This window comes from Mirounga angustirostris, unplaced genomic scaffold (genome assembly GCF_029215605.1).
Source record: "Mirounga angustirostris isolate CCGP_5_RB_7025 unplaced genomic scaffold, mMirAng1.0.hap1 SCAF_10, whole genome shotgun sequence".
Taxonomy (NCBI): Eukaryota; Metazoa; Chordata; class Mammalia; order Carnivora; family Phocidae; genus Mirounga; species Mirounga angustirostris.
This window is the reverse complement of record NW_026991718.1, coordinates 127,007,157-127,014,897: the sequence shown is the minus strand read 5'-3', so window position 1 is coordinate 127,014,897 and position 7,741 is coordinate 127,007,157. Positions and strand designations below refer to the sequence as shown.

The window sequence follows — 7,741 nt, the reverse complement described above, 5'->3', positions numbered from 1 at the left end:
CAAAAAGTCTGAAGGTCCGCAGCTCTGAAGTTGTTGCAGTGGCTCCATGGTGTTGTCAAGGACCCAGGCAGGCTCTTCTCATCTTTTTGCTCTGTCTCCTCCAGCCGTTGGCTTTCGGCCTCAGACCCATCGGCCATCACAGCTATGGAGGCATCACATGCCATTTGATCACAGGACACGGATCAAAGCAGGAAGGAAGGGACGGGGCAAAAGGCTTTCATGCCCTGACGCTCTATCTTGTTAATGAAGCGAATCCCCAGATTTCCCCTGACCTTTCACTGGCCAAGAGCTGGATCATGTGCCCATTCTGGACCAATCATTGCTGAAGGGGAATGGGATCACTGCTTTCCTAAAGACCGGTCATGATTTTATCTGCCGGGACTGGAGAGCAACCCGCCCTCTAAAGATCGAGGGATTTCTACCTCTTCACTGAGCCCCAAATCGAGGTTCCTTGGGCAGGGAAGATGTGGACGTGGGGTGGGAATGCCTGCAGGGCAGCAAGGGGCAGTGTGTCAGCTCACGCCCTCTGGGAAGCAGATGCTAAGATGGAGTGAGGTTTACAGAGGGTAGGAGAGGTGTTAACGCTTGTGAAAAATAAATATGAGAGAAAGCAGAATTGATCGAGGGAGCCTCAGGCTGCCGTGCAGATCTGCCAAGTCCTTGTCAACTCCATGGGGGCCCCAGAGCAGAGATTAGAGGAGCCCTATGTTGGGCAGAGATGGCCAGCCCTGGAACCCTCCCATGCTCAGTCATTGACCTGGGGCTACTCAGGAAGAGCATGGCGTTGGCTTGAAAGTTGAGACAGATTCCAAAGATGCTGCAGCTGGAGGCTGTCAGCTAACTGCTTTCTTCACAGGGGAACAGCACGTTCTTCTTGAAGGCATGCCCCTTCAAGACTGTCACAGGATGTCCAGGGTCTGGCCTGGCTGTGCCCAAGGAAGTCAAATTTAAGGTGACAAATCCATTTCTGCCCGGGGCTGGCATCAAGTTTGACAGAAAGAGTTAGAAGAACAATTGAGAGATTAGGTTGAGTTTCATCTTAGAAAAACATTTTTTTTCCCCCAGAGAATACTTTTATTATAGTAAAGTTAGAAATTGCACCTTTGCACAAAGAAGAAAACAAAAATCAATCACAATTCTTCCACCATCGATGAGGATATGATTAAGACAATAATAACTACCATTTATAGAATGGTAATTATGTACCAGGCACTGTGATATACCATTCGTATTCTCTTTTAATCCCAGCTCTGCTGCTTGAATGAGTTACTTAGCCCCTCTATGCCTCAGTTTTCTCATCTGCCTCATGGGGAGATACAATAGCATCTATCACTTGGGGTCTTTCTGTGGATTCAACGAAGTTAATCCATGGGAAGTGCTTGCAACATTGCCTGGCTCAAATAACTGCTCAACAAATACTAGTTATTTTCCTCACAAGCCCCCATTCTTTTTATCTACAATTCTGAAATTTGTTTTAAAAAGCTGTGAAAACCAACAGTTTCCCAAAGTCTGGCACCAAAATTCATTTGGGAGCAAACGCTGACCTGATCTGAGGTTATTTATAATCTTGTCAAACCCTCCTCATGTGAATCTGCCTTCATGTTTCAAATCAATGTGTTTGATTACGGGATGCTATAAAATATATGGCATATAAATCACATTACTTTTCTAAAATCCAGAAATTTCTATATTTTGAAACAGTGGTCACCCTCTATGACAACTCTGTGAGATGGGTACTACTAATAACTGCATTTTATTGATGTGGAAGTTGAGAGTCCGAGTCATTATGTGCTTTGCCCAGAGCCCCCCAGCCAGGAAGTGGAAGAGTGAGGTTTTGGATGCAGATAGACTGATTCCAGGGCTTCTGTTTGGGGGGGAATTTTTTTTTTCTTTTTTTGAGTAGTTTCCTTTACGATAGGACTTTCCAGAGGCTTTCATTTGCTAACATGCTCTGTAAATCTCCAGAAAGGGGCTATAGAAATAGAAAGCAGCATTCTCTAAACTCATGGACTTTAAATGTCAAGGTCATTTTTTCAAGGCGATCCTCCCAGCGCTAACACTGAGTATCAGGGAGGCCCTTAGGAAGAGATAAGGAACGCCAGGCAGACCAGGAGCATGAAGGGGCCAAACTATATACACCCACGCAGATAGGAGAATCCTTGTTACTCCCTCCTGGTCATCAATTAGACTTTGTGTGACCTTGAAAAAAAAAATCCCACCTCCTGACTTCTAAAACAGAGGGCAAAACCATCTTTGAAGTCTCTTAGCTCGTCAGCAACATTTTCTTTACTGTCTTCAAAGAGGAAGCAGGCTGATGCATTTGAAATAGTCATTCAAAAGAATGTTAAGGGGGTGTGGCTGGTGTTCCTTTCCTGGAAATCCTTTGGAATGTCAGGCTGTGTTGACTGAGCTGCGCAGTGGCAGGAAGGTAGGCAGAAAAAATTCTGAATGTCCCTGGAGCTTTGCGTGCTGGGTCCCAGATCACCTTCCCACCCTTAAGTAACTGAACTTGTCAACATTTCTTCTTTTGCCATCCTAACAGCCTCTCGGAGACTATTTCAGCAAGGACCAGGCTTGCCAGATTAAATTTATTTATTTCGTGCACTTTAAAGAAATGTAAAACTCAATTGTTCCACTGACTTTTGAAGTTTTACTTTCTAGTTTTTGAAATAGGAAAAGCTGACCCAAGGTAAACAAAATTCAAGCAGAATAAAAATATCCAGAAAAAATGAGTCTCCCCCCGGGATGCGTGGGTGGCCAGCCGGTTAATCATCTGCCTTCAGCTCAGGTCATGATCCCAGGGTTCTGGAATCGTGCCTCGAATCGGGCTCCCTGCTCGGCGGGGAGTCTTCGCTCTCTGCCTTCCCCTGCTGGTGCTCACACTCTCTCTCCCTCTCTCTCAAATAAATAAATAAAATCTTAAAAAAAAAAAAAAGTGAGTCTCCCTCTCATCGGCTTCTCACTGCCTCCCGTCCCCCTCCCAGGCGGCATCCACACCCCCTTCCAGGTAAACCTCAGATGTACATAAGCATATGTCCTTGTATCTATTGAGATCCTTTTGGCTCTAAGTACAAAACAACACCCAATTTACAAATGAATGCCTTACTTATAAGATGTCTGGGTGTAGAACAGTTTCAGAGTTGGTTCATTTAGGAGAGCAATGATATCATCAAAGATCCAGATTCCTTCCCTCCCTCTGCTCCAGCCTCCTTAGCAGTATGACATTTGTCTCTGCACCTTTGTGTCTCGGTATTAGGTGAGTCAGTGCGTGGGCCATATGAAGGTTCTGGAAGCCACTGCTATGTCAGGACAGCAGGCCGTACCTTCACCGTGCTTAGAAGAGATGGACAGCTTTGTGATCACACCCACTAAGCCTAAACCGAATGGAGTCCCCAGTGTAGCTTATCTTCAGCTGATCCCCCCAAGCGCCATGGCTCCCCAATGCCACCTGATGCTAAGGCAGGGATGTGGGGAAGCTGGAGAGACAGCCGACTTGATGATTGCAGTTACAACACCTTACCTTTGCAGGTGTTACAGAATCACGTGGTCCTGTGGCCACATTGAAAGCACTGTCCAGGTGAGGCACCCCGAACTCTTGCCTCATTCACTTCATGGTACATCTACCTCTGGGTTTACAGGAAAGCCAGGCGGGACTGGACGATGGACTGGGTGGAACAAGTGAGTCAAAGAGAGAAATCAAGAGTGATTCTAATGAGCTTTTGGCCTTGAGCAACCAGGTGTTTAGTAAGAGAGAAATAGGTTTTTGGGGGTTCAGGAATCAAAAGTTCAACTTTGACCATGTTAAATTTGAGATTTCTGTTAAACATCAATAGGTTACAGGTGGACACATGAAACAGGCATTTTTTATCTCCAGACTTTTGATAATTAAAAATACATTTGTTGGTTGGTTTTTTTTTCTTTTTTGGTGCTTACAGCCAAAAACATTTTAACAGATATAATATAGGCATTTACATGTATGTGTATGTATACATATCATATATAGGTATATCTATCTATCTATCTATCTATCTATCTATCTATCTATCTATCTAATCTAAAATTTACCTAGAAGGTGGGGTGCCTGGGTGGCTCAGTCAGTTAAGCGTCCGACTCTTGATTTCGGCTCAAGTCGTGATCTCAGGGTCATGAGATCAAGCCCTATGTCGGGCGACGGGAGTCTGCTTGGGATTCCCTCTCCCCCTCTCCCTCTGCTCCTCTCCCCACTTGCTCTCTGAAAATAAATAAATCTTTTAAAAAAATAAATAAAATAAAATTTACCTGGAAGGTGATATATGAACCTAGTAATGATGAAAGCATTGTGGGGATGGGGGGACTGGGAGCAGTGGGATGGGGGAAGGAGAGAGAATGATACTTTTTAGACACTATTATTCTGCTTGTACGAGGAAATGGAGGCTCAAATGTAACTTGCCTAAGGCCACGGAGCGTGTGGGTGACAGAGCTGCCATTTGAAACAGAGGTTGGCCTGGCCCCAGAGTCCGTTTCTTCTATTCTAACAGACTCACTCCTAATGAGCCCCTCCAGGATAAAGGCTGGTCTCCTCACTGTCCTCTCCCTGGGCTGGTTCCTCGGTATGTCTCCCTGTGGCATCTCCTACAGCTGAATGTCAATACCGGCCTGGAAGGATTCCTGTCTGTGGCTGAGAAAGGCTGTATGCACTCTTTACCCCTCTGTTATGGAAACCACAAATCCTGTGGCTACAGCTGTGAGTAAAAATAGTCCTGGAAGGCCCCCCACACTAAACACCTGCCCCCAGTGGATGAATGTCTCTTTCCTTTCTTTACCTAAGAATTAGAGCTGCTTGGGATTCCAGGTGAAGAGGCCTGGGTTCTAACCCCCATCCCACCACTGCTGATGGAGCTGTGTGTCCTTGGGCAAGTTACTTACCTTCTCTGTGCCTCAGTCGCCTCATCTGCAAAAGTGATACTAAAAATCTCACAGGATTGTTGTAAGGGTTCAATGAGTCAGCAGGTGCACGTTGCTTGTTTCTCAGTATGTCTACCTGGCTCACCGTTAGTCTGCCTGCATTGCTCTTGCTTCCCACACTCCCTCCCCCTACAGGGCCTTAGCACATGTTCTTCCCTCTACCTAGAATGCTGTTCCCTTCCCTCTTTGTCTAATTAATGACTGTCGGTCCTTCAGACCCTCCAACCTTTGACTATAACCTTCGTGAGGGCAGGATCATTTTTGCTCTCTACTGTGGGCCCAACACCCAGTACACACATGTTTAGCACCCAGTGGGTGTTCATTAAATATTTGTTTAGGGAGTGAGTGAAAATGGACAAATGAGATAAGCGATCAGTTAATGCTAAGTCATTCAACAAGTGTTCTGCAATGAGGATGATAAGTATCTATTTCATTGTATCATCGTGAGGATTAAAAATATTATGCCTTTAAAATATCTAGAACGAAGCCTGGTAGTACCACTGAATAAGGATTACTATTACCACTCTTTCATATTATTATTATGATTGATATTTCCTGTAGGTGTTCTCGTGGCTTCCTGGTGGGGTAAGGCTCTGGTTGGATGCTCCTCCAGGCCCTGCAGAGCTCCACCTGACCGCTGGGTCCACTTGTTCATGCAAGCAGCCTCAGCCTTCCCCCAGAGGCAAGGCTCCGTCCTGTCCTGAAGAAACAGATTCCTGGCTTCTGGTGCAGCTTCTGCGACTTGGCTTCAGTCTCTTTGTAGATTAACTCATTCAGGTACAGAGCATCGGGGACACATTATGTGGGGTCTGGCCAGTCCATGGCAGCCCCTCTCTTTGCAACAGGTGTGGACACCCTAGGAAGCCATGCTTAACAACTACACAACCCTGCCCTCCAGCCAGAGCTGACTGGATAAAGCTGCGGACCTGATTAAATGAGCCAACCAGATCCTCTCTCTTGAGATTTTGGGATTATGATCGAGTGATTTTTGTCAGCTGTTGGCTTAAGGAAGGGATTGCGTGCTTAGGTGCTATGAGGTAGCCATATTTGGTCGTGGGCTTGGGGAAGGAGAGAGTGAGAGAGAAGAGAAGCAGAGATGAAGGAATCTGTGGGCAGAATGATAAAGGGACACAGACTATGGATGCCATAATTCCAGGTGACTTTTCAGATGCTAGGTCCAGAAATGTCTGAAGCCACTGCCCTTCCTGCCCTTGGGTTTGCCATGATAACAGCAGTTCTCACATAAAGACAGCTGGGTGGGATAGTTGACACCTACTGTCTTTGCTTTTCAGGCATCCTGGCTTCTGAGTTCAGGGCCTGACCACTGGGCAGGAGCCCTCCCCGTGAGCCGTCTCCGTGCCTGAGTCTCACCCTGGGAATTCCCAAGCCTGTGGTCCATCAGCCTGGTTACGGTGAAGTCCGGTCCAGGGTGAGAGACTGCAGTGTCTCCTCAGATGGCCTCGCAGGGCACCTTGCCAGGCCCTTTTTCCTCTGGAGCCTGGCCTAGCTCACACAGGCCGCTCTGTGAGGCTGTGGGCAGGAGGCCTCTCTTGCCAGCAGTGTTCAGTTACCCCAGTGACATTCAATTGTTCCTAAGAGAAGAGGCCTGTTTTTGGCAACTCGCAGACCTGGATTCCAGGAAGCTCTGCCTGACTCCTTTCCTGTTTGTTTCCAATCAGCCAGTTGTCCAGTATCACTTTCCACCAGATTGCGTAAGTCCACCAGCTGCTCTCATTCTCTCTCTCTTGTCTCCGTACCTCTCTGAGCTCACACCAGCCTGGGAGGAAGACGCAGGGCATATCAGCAGGAGTTTGGTGCTGCCCAAATAGACCCAAATCACAGCTTGGCCCCACCAAGTTTCCAGTTTCTAGGGATGTGTGACTTACCCTAGAACGAGGATCCCAGGGTCTCAGCCCAGAAATGAGATCCCTAGGGTGGCATTTCAGCCCCGTGGGAGGGACCTATGGCTGTGAATACACTGGCATGGCCCCTTTACCCTCTGCAGAGTAGTTTGGCAGGAGCTAGGAAAACTGAAATTGGACATGCAACTCTGGAAGCAACTGCTTGAGCTCAAATCCTGGCTCTGTCACTTACCGGCTGTGTGACTTTGGGCAAATTACTGAACCTCTCTGTGCTCAGTTTCTGCATCTGTACTATATAGATAACAACAAAACCTCCTTTATTAGACTGTAATAAGATTTAAATCATGTAACACATGGAAAGGGCTCAGTACAATGCTTGGCACATAATAAAGCCTGAATAAATACAAGAGATTATTATTATAATTATCACAATAACTATTATTAATATTCATGAGAGAAAGGTCATATTTATGCCTAAGGAGATAGGATAGTAATATTCATTGCAGCATGATTTTTAATGGTAACAGATTGAAAACAGCCTGAATATTTCTCAGTAGGAAATGGCTAAGCCAATTACCGTACATCCCCACTATGGAATTCTGTGCGGCCGTTGAAAAAAATGGGGCAGGGCGCCTGGGTGGCTCAGTTGGTTAAGCGACTGCCTTCAGCTCAGGTCATGATCCCAGGGTCCTGGGATCGAGTCCCGCATCGGACTCCCTGCTCTGCGGGGAGCCTGCTTCTCCCTCTCCCACTCCCCCTGCTTGTGTTCCCTCTCTCGCTGTGTCTCTCTCTGTCAAATAAATAAATAAAATCTTAAAAAAAAAAAGAATGGGGCAGGGCGCCTGAGTGGCTCAGATGGTTAAGCGGCTGCCTTCGGCTCAGGTCATGATCCCAGGGTCCTGGGATTGAGCCCCGCATCGGGCTCCCTGCTAGGC

The 7,741-nt window shown here is 46.8% G+C and overlaps 1 long non-coding RNA gene across 1 annotated transcript; it reads left to right on the top strand.

The window, feature by feature from the left end:
• The first annotated feature begins 4,505 nt into the window (after positions 1–4,505).
• LOC123850638 (uncharacterized) lies at positions 4,506–7,473 on the top strand. Its single transcript, XR_006792387.3, has 3 exons — positions 4,506–4,723; positions 5,506–5,721; positions 6,237–7,473. It is a non-coding gene; the product is annotated as an uncharacterized LOC123850638 (long non-coding RNA).
• The last annotated feature ends 268 nt before the right edge of the window (positions 7,474–7,741 follow it).